Below are 15825 nucleotides of genomic sequence, written 5' to 3' on the forward strand. Positions count from 1 at the left end.
GTTCTTCCTCTCAGCTCAACCTTCAAAACTCAGTTTTTGTTTCTGTTTCGTAGAAGTACTGTAATTAGAAGATGCTAGATTTCCTCTGTTAACATATCCCCCTGCAGAGCTTGACATTACAGTGAATGTAAATGGTTTCATGAAGTGCAAGATTAGGGCTGTTTAAATAATTGTTGTAATTGGAAATATGTGTATTATTATCTCTCAAGATGTTTTAGATTAAATTAATGAAGTTCACATCTGGAAGAGCAGATATTAGCCCTTTATGTGTTTCTGATCCTTTATCTAGGTAATCTGAAGCTCAGATTTCTGATCCAGCCCCTATAACACAACCTCTTCTTAGCTTTGAAAAATACTGTGTTTTAGCTCTTGGTATTTATTCTATTCATCTCTGGATTACACTGCTTGTCTTAGAGCAAATACATCAAAACCCACCAGCTTGGTCTGTGGAAAGTCTGTCCTATGGTTCCTACTAAAACCAATGGAGTACACAAGGCATAATAGAGATTTCTGCCTTGCCCTGTCTTTAGTCAGCAACTATATAGCAAAATTTTTCAGAAGGCCAAGATTTATATTTCTGGAATATTCACTGTTGTCCTTCTGCATGACCAGAGGCAGTGTAGGAAAGAGGCATTGATCTTCCTTTCCCAATTCTCTCCAAAGTTCTTAGCTATTTTAGCCCTATGACCCCATTTAACCCATCTTTAGCACATAAAGGTGCTCAACTAACTTTAAAAAAGGCATGGAGAAAGGGATTCTCTATAGAGGGACTGCTCACTCAATACTTTCTGTTTATTTAAAAGGGTTAACTTCTAGCTCCTGCCTTTGCAACTGGCTGACATACATCCTAAATGTGATTCTGTAAGCTGGGCAAAAATGATGGTTCCCAAGTGAACAGAGGGACACAACAACTCTGGGCAAGCTGTTCTTCTGTGGACAGGCTTACCTAGGAATAGTTGTGGTCAAATTATACAATTTTCACTCTAAAAACAACCCATAAAAATGGTGTTTGCCATTGTCAGCCACTGTTTGCCAGTGGGCAGCACAATTGTCTCTTACACCCATTTTGAATAAATGATCTACTAGCTGAGATAGTCAGTGTGTATTAGTTTGGCAACTATTCATTGATATATATGCCAGTGCTTGAATTGATTCTGGGTGAATCTGGGGCAGATTTTTCAGCTTCTGATGAAATTCAGTTTTCTTGTTTCACTACCATGTGTAAAATCTTGCCCACATCCTTGAGGGTACAAAATTTACTTTCATCAAAGGAGAAGTATGCCTTAAGTCATTCCCAGATTCCAAAACACACTAGTTTGTGCCTTGCAGACACCTGTAAAAGTCTCTAACTTCCTTAAAACTTGAATCCCAGTTCTTGAACTCTGGCCCTCCAGGAATACTGAGCCATCACTGAAGACCACAGTCTTTCCTCCTGAAGCACCTGGACTATAAAAAAGGTGCCATGAGCAAATCTGGAGTGATTCTTATTTCTCCTGTGTCCATATACATGTCATTCTTGGAATGTCTACCCAGACACCATGGTCTCCAGCCACCCAAGATCTCTGGAAATCTCCATCCAGTTCACCTTTAAGCAGCAGTTCAAACTAAGGTAACAAAAGGAACAGAGAAGGTGAGAGGTGTGAAATAAGGTTGAGCTCATCACACTGCCCAGCAGACAGTTGACTGTCTCACAGGAAGCACGTCCCACATCTGTAACAGCTGGTTCCAGTGGAACAGCCAAGGACATGGCTGTAGTGGAGACCCTGTCTCCCTCTTAGTGCCATGTTTTACAGAGGATGAGGGAGGTCTGAGGCCAGTGGGGACCCTTGCCTTGTTCCCATCCAAGTTATTATCCATATGGATGCAAATGTGCCGAGGAACTTTCACACACAGGAAGCAACCCAAGATGCTTTTAAAGTACCATTAATTTTTTCTTGACTTTTCCATCTTTCTCAGAATCACCTGTGGGCTCCCAGACAAAATATTTTATCTGTATAGGCCTGCTCTGATCCTATCTTTACTGTATGGAAAGTGTATACTTTGTTGCTTCTTGACTTCAGTGAAGTCAAAGGAGTCCCAAACAGAGTTGGAGACTCCATCTACCTGAGAGGACAGTCACTGATTTTCAGAGGCACAGGCAAGGCTGGGAGCCAGAGGCCATGGCATGCTGAGAGTGAAAGGTCTCTCTGCTGCTGCCTTTGCTTCATCCCCTGAGTCAGGAGAATGGTTGTCTCACACAGACCAATGATCCCACTGCAGCAGCAGGTTTCTGCCTCTCTGAGGTGCTATCTTCCAGCCACCAATGGTCTCTGTCTGTCCTGCCTAACCACAGGCTGGAAGAGCACTGAAGGGTTGTTGACCCTCATCTAGCCCAATCCTTTGCCCTGAAGGCAGTGTCAGCTACACAACCATTCAGAGATTAATAGACTTATATGCACAGCAACACTATCATGGCTGTACAGCAGTCTGCTCACAGCCGATTTTATTTATTTATGTATATATTTGAGGCAAAGATTAGTTTAAAACCTATAAAACAGTGTGATATCCACAGTGCATAGCTGTGGGTTGAACAGCTTCCTTCTTAGCATATGCTTCCTTCTTAGCATAAGGAAGAAAGCCTGGATAAAGAGAGGGCAAATGCTGCTTTGCTTGCTTGTGTTCCTAGCTGGATATTTCTTACTCCTTCTCCCTACCAGTAGGAAAGGAGTAGGAAACTCTAAGTGCTCTGAGTCTTCAAATTGCATATTGTATTTTTCCTGTTTGTGCCATAGTGTTAAAATGTTTCTTTAAACAGGTGTTCTCTAACACATTGGGCTCTGAGGCTTGTTGTTGCCTCAGAATCAGAAAGGAAAACAAGTGGAATCAGAAAGGCCTTCTTCCCAAGGGCTTGGAGACACCTCTGTCTTCACTCTGGACATAAACTAAATTGTGATTTACTTGCTTAAGCCAGGATGCAGAGAACCACTTACATTTGTACTTAAATCTGGGACCATGAAGCCTCTCTGCAGCCAGGGTCTCAGGGCATTATGAACTGGGCTGAGAGACAGTGTTCTCATTGAACTCAGTGTTGTTATGAGGGAGGCTTCAGTATTAGCACAGTGTTTAAAGCTCCCAGGCATTTTAATAATAATAAAAACGACAACAACAATAGCAATAACAGGGACATGGATGGACATGGGTGCATGGATATGCTATGTTGTCCTTCTAGTTCACAATCCCTCTTGCCTACAAAAAAGACAGAAGCTAAAACGAGATGAATTATTAAACTGAATGTGCCTATAACCCAGCAAGTATGAGAAATCTTTTCATTTGTGGTGGAATTATTTGGGCATCATGTAACAACTAACAATGGAAACAGGAACATATTTGTATTACCTAAAATTATTTTTCAGACAATAACTTATGTCTGAAAGTCATATATAGATAAAGATAACTTATGTCTGAAAGATAACTTACATCTTAAGATAACTTAAAGATAACTTATGCCTGAAAGACAGACTCCATCAGTAGCTATCTTCACTTTTTCTTTTTACATTTACTTCTATTTAAAACAACCTTATAAATAGAAACTGGATTTTCTAAAATCACACTTATCAAGGCCTATGCTTTCAAAAAATGTTTGTAAAGCAGCTTTCTAAAGACAGTTTTTAACTGGATACAGATCCAGTTGAAGTCTATAAATAAATCCCAAAGCCTATTTCTGTGTAGAAACTGAAATGAAGACAAAGCTTTCACTTCAAAATCTGCTTGGATTTTCAGATTTCATTTATGGCATGGGTTTCCAAAGATTAACTTTTCTGCTTTCAAACTACATTAATAGCATTAGGCATCAATTAATCAGATACAAAATTTGGAAACAAAGAAAGTATTTTGTCTGTATAATCACTGAGAGGCCATATACCAGGATCTTTTCTTACCAGCCTTTTTAATGATTATTTCAGTCCAGATTTTTTTTTTTAAAGGAACCGCTAAAATCTAGGCTTTGAATTTTGTAAATGAGCCTGCTGCCCAACGCACTTCTCAGCAAGATAAGGGCAGAATGGCATTTGCAGAAATGTTTAGCTATCTCTCTAACAATCCTGCTTGGTTGTGGGCCCCTTGGTAACAGCTTGGCAAATCTGCAAAAGGAATGCGACTATATAGTTTGTGTGTGGATTGTTGAGTCATTATAGCGTCCAAATTGCACAGCAGATCATTAATCATAGGCCAAGATAGGCAATCACTGCAGAAACCTGATGAAAAGGCTCCAGAATAATGCCTGCTAAATCATGTTTAACATGCAGACCTTGCCTGTGCAGATATGGAAAGGGGGAGGTAAGGAAAAAAAATTATTCCCCTTTTAGGAAAGAAAACTTCTACTTATCTTTGATTTGCATTCAGCCCTCCCTCAATAGTCCTTAAGCCTGTTATTTAATTCATTTTGGTGCCAGGTCCCATCACAAAGCGAAAACCCTAACCAGGACCTATGCAGTCTATGACCTCCAAACCCCCTGTCTTTTCTTGTCAGTTCTATGTCATTTGTGCAGTTGAACTCCACCAATTTGAAATGCTGACCTCTTCCATAGACAACCTTATTCTCCTTGAGTGAAAGAAAGGGCCAAGGCCTACAAACCACTCAAGCGAGAGATGGCAAGAAAAGAGAAAAGTGGTTGACTCGTAAATCAATTTCCACAGCCCACCCAAAACCCACACGAACAATAACGATGGTATTTTTTAAAAGTTGTGCTGTTGTGGTTTTCTTAATTGAGCTTATTCTTTTTAGAAAAAGTTTTGAGCAAAGCAAAATTGTTTGTTCAGGGTGGAAAATTAGGCCAGATCTTGCTCCCAATCCACTTCAGACCAGGGAATATTTATATCAAACCTTCATTCCCACCTGTCATCTGCACAGAAAAGGAGCATAGCCTCACAACAGGTCTTTGTCTGCACTGGAAGAGGTGGCAATATCTAAAGAAAGGGAATGTTTGGGGCATAAATGCATCTTTGCAGTACCAGTGTGCAGGCAGAGCGATGGTACCTGTCTTTGTGCTGCACAGCCTGCCCACATGGAGGGAGCTGTGCAGCTCTGCCTTTGGGCCCTGCCAGCCCCATGTGTGACTGTCCCAAGCCCCTGGTGTCCTGTGAGCAGGGGAAGAACGTGCACATGTAAGGGCTGCATCAAACCAGGCGTACACACCATGCAGTACAGCCAGCGGGCAGGCGTGCAGGCAGAGAAGCCAGCAAGAAACCTGCCACCACACAGTGAGACAAATTTTTAAAGACCTATATTACACTCCCTGGGGGTCTGATTCTGCCTGTGTTGCTCTCTCAGGAAGGTTTCCTACTCCTCAGGTGGTCTCATTGGATTCAATGGCTGTGTCTTTGAAGAGCAGATGCAGAAATTGCCTGGAGCACACCATGCCCCAGGCCCCCATTCCCATTAGCATCTTTATGCTTTTCAGAGGCCTGAATCTGGCTGTGCTGTTTCTTACTGCATAGTCCCATCTCTGGGTTTAAGTCTGGGACATCCTTAAAGAGCATTACCCATCTTCTCATTGGGAAATAGCCCCTCTTCCCTGCCAGACCTTCATTTCTCAGTCCTGCTCTTCCAAGATCATTAATCTACTGGAGCATGGGATGACTTGTTAGTCTCTCAGCAGAGGCAGGTCCAGCTTTTAGGTTGAACATAACAAATGAATCTTTTAAATTTTCTCATTGACTGGGTTTAGTTATATATGCACACAAAGTTTAGAGTCACTTACATATTTATGGCGTGGCAGAAAAAATCTCTGGGAGGAATTAAATACAATATCACTGCCTTGGCTCTTCACGTCCTTGAGCTGTACAACACTGAAGGTAGTATCACCATGTACTTCCCTTTTTTTTTCATTTTTTTTCCTTCTATCTCTGGCATTGGCTCTTTCTGGGCTATTCAAACTTTCCTTCCAGCCTCGCTTTCTTGAAACAGAATGATGGTACTTTATGATCTGAAAATTCTTGATACTTTACAAGCAAAATACAGTGTGATGTCTTGTTATGAAGGTAGGAAAGTTACTCTATCAGAAAAGACATACCTATAATGGCAGACTAACTCCCCCAAGGAACCTGGCCTATTGCATTGGATTTTCTCAAAATTTCTGTGAAAATGCTGGTGGGATATGGTCAATGGGAGGGATTTCTCATCTGGGAGAACAGATGCTCCAAAGGAATCTGCCTGTGGAGCCTGCTCAGCCAACATGCCCCCATCAGGTCTGTGCCTGCTTGCCCTGGGGCTTACCAGCTCTGAGCCCTTGGGCAGAAGGGAGATTTGGAGCTGTTTATCCCACTTGACCCTCCATACAGATGACCTTCCATCATCTGGGGCCAGCTGATGCTAAGCAGTAAATTAAATTCAGTGGCATGCTGTCTGGGCTCTCAATGGCGCTTCAGAGCGAGCGTCGGAGCCCATAGAGCAGCGCTCATTACACGCTGCTGCAGCAGCTGGAGCTGGAGGGGGTGTCAAGCTCATTACCTTTTATAATATGCCCACCGATGGAGCTAGGTGTGCTCTAGATGGATTTGTCAGAGGCCAGCACTTTTGTCTGGGGGTGAAGCATTGCGTTAATCTGACAGGCAAGACTCCACATTATGCAAAGGGAAGAATTCAACAGGAAACAGATGCGTGGGGATAAAAATTAATCAATGTTTTTGCAACCTGCACCTCTGAATGCAGCATCTGTAGCAGTAAAAAGAATATATTCCCTCCTCCCTCATATCTTTTCCTCAGCAAACCAAAGCCCATAGCCAAGCAGTTTGCAAAGTTCGACTCCAGTTCTGTGAAATCCTTGTGTTCCTGAAGTTTTCAGCAATAATTTTATTGATTTTCTTGGTCAGATTTGTGTACGTCATTGCTAAGCCCAACAATTCAGAAGTTATTTTGCTCCTGAATTTTTGAAGTAATGCACCAAAATCTTTATTTTACTCCTCTTCTCACTATTATAGCGTACACTTCCATTCCAAACTCACTTTCCAACACTCTTTTGTTTGGAATGCATTGCAACATATTTCAGTTGTCAATGTGCATTCACCTTATTTGTTGTACTCCAGAAAAAAATGTGATATGCCTGTAAGGAAGAGAAAATGGCAGAATCAGAGAAGAACTGGTGGTGCCCAGTCTCCCTGGATAGATAAGACATATCTTGAATCCATTCATTAAAATCTAGGTCTTTGGGGGAAAAGAACATCAGATGTATAACAATGAAGTCAGAAGAACAGGGCCTGCAGAGTCCCTTGCTGTCTACTGTCTGTACAGCACAGCAGTGGAGAGCTGAACTGGAAAATCTGAATATAACACATTTGTCATTGCAGACTGTCTTCCTGGGAGCTTTTTCTTAAGATTTTTAAGGATAAAAAACTCTTTCTGAAATTCTGAGCTCTTTAGTACTTATTGATTATGGCCACTGGGTTACTGATTGTGTTCAATGTCTCTGCTAGAGGAGTAAGAAAAGTTTCCAGACTAGGAGGAGGTGATCTCAAGGGAATGCACTGACATTGTACATTTTGTCCTTCCAGTGCCCCCTGATTCACATTTCTCACTTCCCTGTTAGAAGAAGTAGGCTGCTGTATCATAGGTGGGAACCTTACACAGGCCCAGCACTGGGGCAGACAATTTTAATTTCCTGTTTTCTTAGAAGGGGAGATGGCAAGGATATCTGTGAGTGGTCTCAATAACAGCAGCAGCAGCTAGCAAGCATGCATTTAACAGTGGTGTTAATAAGGCACATGCTCCTAGTTGTGTCTCACAGAAGTAGTTGCTCAGCCCCTGCTTCTTTTCATGCTGTGGTGTCATCTGGCACAGCTAGATCCTTGTTTGGGTTATTTAATTGCTTCTTTGCCTGCCTTATGCAAACTCCATTTGTAGCTGGGCTTTTGGGCACTCAGACCCATGACTGCACTGCATTTAGTAAGCACTCTGCTCTGTCTGTAGGCAGTATTTCACACAGTCACCCAGTGACTTTATTCAGTTTGCTGGTCCCCAACGTTATTGTCACTCTGCATCATTTACCAATACAATTTTCACAAACAAAATTAGTCATTGCAATGTAGGTGTATGGAAGCTGTCCCACTCTGGAAGGATTCATTAAAATTGCCATAATAGTCTCCTTGTCAGGACTCTTGCCTGCTGTCTGGGAAGTATTTCAACAAGTCTGTCCTACTGTTGTGTTAATTAAACATTGTTCTATTTATAAATGCTCCATTGGTCAGTAGCAGTTCCCCACACAGAGAGAGAGGAGTAGTGGTAACTAAAATTGAAGTGCCAAGAAGATGGGGGTTGGCCATGCAGAGAAGCCAAGAGACAGCCCAGACTGAGCAAAGTGCCCCTCTTGGATATGTCATTGTCCCCCTCACCTGCCCTGGGGCTGCAGTGGTCTTCTGGCATTTAACTTGGAGCAAGGGAGGAGGGAAGGAGTTTTGCTCACTGCTTTCTCCAGCAGCTGTTTTGTTTCTGTTTCTCTGTACATTGTAATCTCTTCACAGTGATTGCCACAGGGTCTCGGAGAAAGTGAAAATATATCTGAAAACACATCTGCCTTCAGATAGAGACCAAGTAAGTATTATCTTACTTCAAGCTGAAGTAAGAATAAAGCCATTATCCTCCTGTGTTTGTTTCACACTCCTGCCAGCCTTCTCTACAAGCATCTCTACCTGCACAAACACATCTCCTCTGACATATGCATGAACACAAAAGGAGGGACCTGTGGGAGCCCTGGGGTGCTGCTGGCTGCTATGGAATAGTCTCCTGGGACTGGGTGCCAGGAGGATCTGACACCCACTGCCTGGGTGTCAGGAGGATCTGTTCAGCATTGCTCTTCCTGTATATGCTCCCATTTAACTCATCAGAGCCCTGCTCTGTGCTGTACACAGCACTGCTGTTCAGTAGGGCCCCTCTCCCTGTCATGATTTCTGCCACAGCATCTTGCACTGCATCCTCTGGCACTGCAGGTCCATGCCATCCTCCTTTCTGCACATGTACAGACAATTGCCAGCATTTTTACCCAGCATTATTTTCTACAGGCTTGCTGGATTCAGAGGCAGGAGAAATTGGCCACCATCGTCACCAGACAGTCCCTAAGGGGAAGAACCCAAACCTTAGACCAGGGAGATTTAGGACTAAGGTATGTAGTACCTGCTAGCAGATTCTTCTGAAGGCTTCATCTGTGCTTTCTTCCTGGTTTGCTGGTCTCTTTCCAACCCACACTTTTTCTCAATATACTGTGCTAGGGAGAGATGTGAGAATTTCTGCCTGAAGATGTTTACTAGTGAATGAGTATTTACCCTGGAAATTGCTTCAAGCATAACTCTCAAGCTGGTGCAGCCCCAGCCATGAGAAGTGGGAGGTTTAAGAGGTAGAAGAGAAAGAAGCAAAAAATTGAGAGCAGAAATTATAAAGTGCTGCCAGGCCCATCCATGGAGATATATCTGTCTAGAACCTTAACTGGCTGCTGAGTTCCAACTTCAAATCTTGAGCATGCAAAATCTGTGAGAACCACATGAAGCTATGGAGTTCATCTGAGCAGCAACACAGTCAGGAAGAGATGGAAGTATGGAAGTTGTGCCTCTTTTTTTGTTTGTTTTTTGACAGTTTGACAGGATAGACACTGTAAGTGTCCTTGCTAAGTCAGGGCTCATAACTAGGCAGACACACATGATGTACATTAGAGCAACCTAAAATGAGGTTTGCTATGAAACATAAAACAAGATGAAGCAAAATGTGTCCCACTGCCTGCTTTTCAGACTTTTGAGTCAGCTGCTCTGAATGGAGTCTGTATGGCATGGAGGTATATATGCACATGTATATATGTGCAAGTAAAATGTGGGTCTTTAAGGAACACCCTTCATCTGAAATTCTCAAAGGCCTGGTTTTTAGTGCACAAAGTGACCCTTTGCTTGTAAACCAACAGTGTGATACTATTCCATTTATTCTCTCAAAGCTACTGCTATCCCACAGAGACACAGTAGTGGCTGTAGACAGGACTGGGGGTTTTGTGTCAGCTGGTTCTGCCATCATTTGCTTCTGTATCCCCTGAGATGCAAAAGCAAAGCTCTCCAGTACAGAGAGACACTAAAGTATGTGCTTAAATGTGACTGCCATTGAAGAGGCAGGTTGGCTTCCCACCCTGCTCAGGGAAACCTCCATCACCCTCTTGCAAAGCCTTGGCAAAGCAGGGTGGGGAGCCCCTCTGTTGCTCGTGCTGTGTTTGTCCTGGATGTGATGCAGGACTTTGCTCTCCTGCACTGTCAGTCAGGTGCCTTTCAGGAGCACTGTGTTCACATCTACAAGTGCACACATGAATTATTGTTTACTCAATAACAAATCAAACAAATTCTCTTCTATTCAGACCAAACCACAATGATAAAAGGAAGCTGATTTCCACTATTATGAGCACCGATTGATGTTTTCCCTTCTCTGGACTGTCTTTATTTCACATACAAGTGGCTTTTCTTTTTCTTTTTTTCTTTTTCCTTTGGAAATGTCATCACCACTTAATTAGCAATGCATTGTTACCTGAAAGTAAGAACAAACCTATCTTAGGCCATATGGCAGGGTTTTAATCTGCACTGTCACGGTATAATCATGTCGAAATGGCTTCCCTTTTCAGTCAAAACTGCATTTCACACTTTACTAATATGGGCTTTTCCTTTCCTCTTCCAGAGTAATATAGCCCTGACAGTCCAGCAAGTGCAACTAAAATAGCTCCAAGCTGTGGCCAGCAGAATGGAGGGGGAGAGTGAGCAAGAGAGTGGTGTGACTGGTGGGGAGGGAGAAGGACCTCATCCCAAAACTGGAACCTGTGCTCTTTCAGTGATCTGCTTCTGCAAAATTGAACCAAATGAGTTTGGGCTCCATTTAGGAAGACAATTCCCCTCCCCTATCGCAAAGGCCTGGGTTATGCCACTGGAGCTGGTTATAGGGAGTCTTTGTGAAGTTTACCTTTCCTTCCCCAGTGCTATTGGGAATATATAGCAGCAGAAAGCAAGAAAACTACTTGTTTGTGCAAAGCAGCAGTTTGTGCAAAGACCAGCAGAAAACTTTGCAATTGACTGCTGTAGTTGTTTACAGGGTCTAGGAAAAGATTGAAATACATGGTTTGTTGGGTAACATTTTCAAAGGAGTTTTACTCCTAAGCAACTTACAGGTCTGTACAACATGCAGATGTTTAGTCTGATGTTTTAGGATATGTAAGTGTCCTTTTCTGGGTGTTAGGTAAGGACCAAAAACAGGATTGAATCTTGTTTGCAGTGGGATAGAAGGAAGCATGGATAGTTTGTCCCCCAGAAAAATGAGACAGACTATTATTAGTATACACTGGCTCTTCCCACAGCACCTTGCACAAAGCAGAGTCTGGATCACAGACCCCCTCTCCCTTGCCAGTTTTCTTGTGTTCTCCCAATGCTGCATATCCCCAGGCACCTGTGAGGAACTACTTACGGTCTCTGCTTAGCACTTGTGGATCTCAGGCTAAAATGGATTGAGTCAGGGCAAAGTCACAGCCAGCAATGAACCTAGATAGCTCCACTCCATGATCAATGTCCTTAGTTTCCCATGCCTGCATTTTTACCCATCTTACCCCTCTGTAGTTAGGATAGTAAGTACCAGGTAGCCAGATAGAGGGAGAAAAAGCATCTCTTGAAACTTCTCTCCTCTCCTACCAGTTGCATGTGTTTCCCCAGGACAGAAGTGTCAGAGCCAATGAAAGTCCCAGCGCTTGCATGCATCATTCAAGGGATATATCTGGCTCCAAAGCCACAGGAGATCCCTGCCTTCTCTGAAGGGGAGCAGCAAGTACCATTTTGTCTGGATGAACTCTGCTGCTCCAGTGTGTGTATGGATGGAGGGCTGGGGTTCCTGTCCCCAAGGTTAGAGTTTTCTCCCCACAGGATGTATAGATATCACACAGCTCTCTAACCATGACGTCTGATGTCTTTCACATGCTGTCTGAACTGTGTTGCTGTATCCCTTTACAGATTTAACCCTTGGAACACCTCAGATTGGAGGTTGGAGGTACTCCTTCCCTTCAGTTACTTTGTATTTTGCTGGAATTTCATTTTTTCAGCACCTGTATGAATACTACAATGCACAAGAGTAATCTCCCACATTCTTCCCACCCAGCAGAAGGCTGAATGTAGAAGCTGCTCAGTGCTGATCTGCTCCTTATCAGTTTTTAACATATACATGTCTTTGCAATGAGACAACAAAGCCAACAAGGCAAAAGAAACAAAAAAAGAGTTTAAGTGGTGGTCTGAGGTTTTGCTCACAATAAGAGATGAACCAGAGTTCTTTTGTTATTTAAATTACTGCTAAAACTCTGTGCTTTGGCTAGGAAAGCCAAAGTCTAGATGTTCACTTACAGAAATCAACATCAGTGCAGGAGAAGCTTTAAATATTTTAGTGTCTTTGTCAGCAGGCGTTTAACTCGGGAAAGGGACTCAAGCATACAGGTAGTTGATCTCGCTAGTTAAAACTGTACATTTGAAACACATTTTCCTAAAAAATTCTAAAGAGTAAGATAGCTCTGGTGCTATACATAAGCACAGCTTCTCTGACATGAGCTCCTTCAGCCCAGCTGCAGGTTGGCCACCCTGGACATCTGCACAGACATACAGACATGGAAACTTAGACATGGGACTGGAGGGAGAAGAAAGCAGAAAGCAGTAACAACTCTGCCAGGCTGCTGTTTCACCAGGTACCTCGTGTGCTCTGCAGGGCTGATGCAGGAAAGGGCTGAAGGTGTAAAGGTCTGAGTATGTGCATGTGTGTTTGTGTTTGTGTGTGTGTGTGTGTGTGTGTGTGAGTGTGAGTGTGTGTATTCAATGGTCCTGAGAACAAATATAGTTCTGGGGCATGAAACAGAAGGATGAATATCAAGCAAGAACATCCAGCTGCAGGTCCTTTCCCCTTCTTTTTCCAGCTTTTGGATGAACTGCAAAGCCGAGGGGGACTGTTAACTGCCTGGGCCTGTCCATTTGTCTCTCTCTCTTTACTTCTCTGTCCCTAACTCCCCCTCCCTCTCCCTCCTGCAGCTCCGGAGGGTGGAGGTGCGATTCGCTATGCCCGTTTTTTATTTCCAGCACGCTTGACAGGCTGGGCGAGGAAGGCGTTAATGTTTTCTGACAGGCCCCCTCTAATTGTTGGAGCTTTTCTTCTCTGCCTTTTCTGTGAAATTCTGACTTAGGCGAGCAGCATAACAAAATGCTCTGGCATTGAAATGTGCGCTTGCACTACACTGGGCTCGGGGAAACAGCATTATTCATGAAGATTTTCAGCTGTTTTTGTCTTTTAACTAACCTTTGAGTTTGATCAGAGGCTAGCCGGGCTCCCTTTCTCAAAAGGCGGTCTTGGCAACCCGACAATGGAGCCAAACTGTTTTCCCTGTTAAAGAGATAACTATGCCGTTGAGTTGGTACATGGGGGAAATTAATCTTCAGGCGCATACAAATGATAGCTTTACCTCGGTCTGCAATCGCCTGCATGGGATTATTGATAGGACGGGGGTAAGGAGCAGGAGAAATTCAGACTGGGGTAGGGAACTTAAAAAAAAATTTGCAACCCCAAGCCCATCATCCCTTTTGATTGTATAAAGCCTGCGATTGATTCTTCACCACTTGCCTTTTGCAGCAGGAATTAGCCCCGCATTGTGCGGCCTGACACGCTAAGAGCTCGCTCGCTTGGGAGCTGAAGTTGCTGGGATAAACCGGGGGGGTGCGACCGGGGCTGAGGGGCGCTTCTCCCCTCTCCCCTTTCCAAGAGGCGAGGAGGAGCAGGGAGGCGCAGAATCGCCCCACACTTCAAGCCGAGCTAATCCCTGAATGCACTGAGTAATACGCGCTGCATTATGGAGCGGCGAGCCAGGGCGTCCCGTGTCCCCCACCCCCGTGTGTGTGTGTGTGTGCCCGGCCGCGCCCGCCTCTCCTTGGGCAGGTGCCCGCTCCCTTCGCCGCTCGGCGCGGGCAGCGCGGAGCGGAGCGGGGCGGGCGCGGAGCGGAGCGGGGCGGGGAGCACGGGCGGGCGGCAGCTGCGGAGGGCGCACGCCGCCCCCGAGGCCGGGCCGGGCCCCCGCCGCGCCGCCGCCGCCGCGATAAAGGCTGAGGCACGACACGCGCGGGGACAGCGCTGCCCGCTGCCTGCCCGGCCCCCCCGCCCGCCCCGGCCGGCCCGCACACACAAAAGGCAGGACCTGCGCCGCCGCGGGGAGGGGCAGGGGAGAAAAAGGAAGGAGGAGGGGGAACAAACAAATAAATAAAAAAATAAAAAAAAGAGGAAAAAGAGAAGAGGGGAAAAAAATTAGAACAGGAGATGAACCCCCGGGCTCCCCAAAAGCCGGTGCTAGCGGGGCTGGGTGCGGGCCGGCGCCTCTCTGAGGGGAAGGTGAGAGCGGGGCTGGGCGCAATCGGAGGCTCAAAGCGGTGCCCACAGCCCTTCCCCGGGACAGGGCCTGAGGGGCTCCCCCCTCATTCTTACCTGTGCGGGAGGGGCGGAGGGCGCTGCTCCCGCCAGCGAAGTTTGTGCATAAGACAGCATCACGGGGGGCTGTGGGGAGGGGGCAGCGGCGGAGCAGGAATGGGGAGCGAGGGTAAACCCCACACCGCGGGCGGGCTCCCCCCGGCTCCCCCCGGCTCCGCGGGCGCGGATCCCGCGGGCCGGGGCGTGGGGAGGCGCGGGCGGCGCTGCCCAGCGCCGCTGGCCTCGCCGGGCTAACCCGCTGCCCGAGGGTGGCTTGGGGGAGGGCACTCACTCTGGCAGAGGCAATTGTTGGCGGGACGGTTTTCGTGCATTACAATAAATAAACACACAGGTAGATAAATTAATAAATCCGTGGCCAAGCAGCCTTCATGTGCACGCATATCCCCTCTCCGCTCCTCTTCCCCCACCCCCAACCAAATCCTGAGTAGTTCTAAAACTTATACTGCGCCCAAAGAAGTCCCTGATTTATGGAGTTTACTAATGCTAACTGAATACTGTCTGTCAGGCAGCGCTGAAAGGCTCTCCGCGCTAATACAAGAAAAGGCTTTGTGTTGCTAAGCGATTAGAGCAGATGTAATGAGATTTACCCCAATCCTGCTTTGCCCTTTCCCTATCTTCAGTAAAATTGTGTGTGTGTGTGTTTTCTTTCTTTCTTTCTTTCTTTCTGGAGGGGGCTGAGGGGAAAAGGGAGGGAGGAGGTGGTGAATTTCTGAGCCTGTCTTATACATTGTAGCGAACAACAGCGTAACTTTGCCTTTAGTTTAATGAGTCTGGATATTTACTATTCAGAAGTGAGCAAAAAAGAACACCTGTCTACACAAGGAAGAGAAATTTCGCCTTTGTAACAGAATGAAACATTATCCTAATGTTATATTCATAGCTATAAATTACTCGCTACACTTTCTTTGCATACCTTATCTGTACACTTGCAAAAGTGGGTAAATAAAAAGGGGGATGCTGTAAAGGGAGAGCGGATGGCGGCATATAACGGTTATTATTTTCATAACTAAACATTAGTTCCACGAGCGCTTAAAACAATGAGCGTTTGTGCTAAAGTAATGAGGGATTTCGTGACCCCACCGTGTCCCGTCCTCCCGTCCCGTCCTCCCCCTCCTCTGCCCTTCCCCCCCCCGCGATTAAATCACGTATTGATCATTTCAGGGCATGGGGGGAGGAGGCGGAGGGGCAAACGTGTGTATGCTTTAAAAGCATTGCAGGAATACACACGTGTAAGCGTCCATGTGTGCATATGCGTCCGTGCATATATATATATATATATATATACATATATATATATATAGTCACACATATACACACACAGAGGGAAAATTCCTGGCTCCTCCACC

The 15825-nt window shown here is 45.2% G+C and overlaps 1 protein-coding gene and 1 long non-coding RNA gene across 4 annotated transcripts in view; one reads left to right on the forward strand and one right to left on the reverse strand.

The window, feature by feature from the left end:
- LOC143694089 (uncharacterized) overlaps nt 1-14718 on the reverse strand; it is a 47381-nt gene extending 32663 nt beyond the window's left edge. For both annotated transcript variants that reach the window (XR_013182292.1, XR_013182293.1), the window contains exon 1: nt 14477-14718. This is a non-coding gene — a long non-coding RNA (uncharacterized LOC143694089). The remainder of the gene's footprint in view (nt 1-14476) is intronic.
- Nucleotides 1-15825, forward strand: part of LOC143694088 (uncharacterized) — a 66324-nt gene that overhangs the window by 48282 nt on the left and 2217 nt on the right. The gene's annotated exons all lie outside the window — the stretch shown is intronic.

Source organism: Agelaius phoeniceus, chromosome 5, assembly GCF_051311805.1.
Source record: "Agelaius phoeniceus isolate bAgePho1 chromosome 5, bAgePho1.hap1, whole genome shotgun sequence".
Taxonomy (NCBI): Eukaryota; Metazoa; Chordata; class Aves; order Passeriformes; family Icteridae; genus Agelaius; species Agelaius phoeniceus.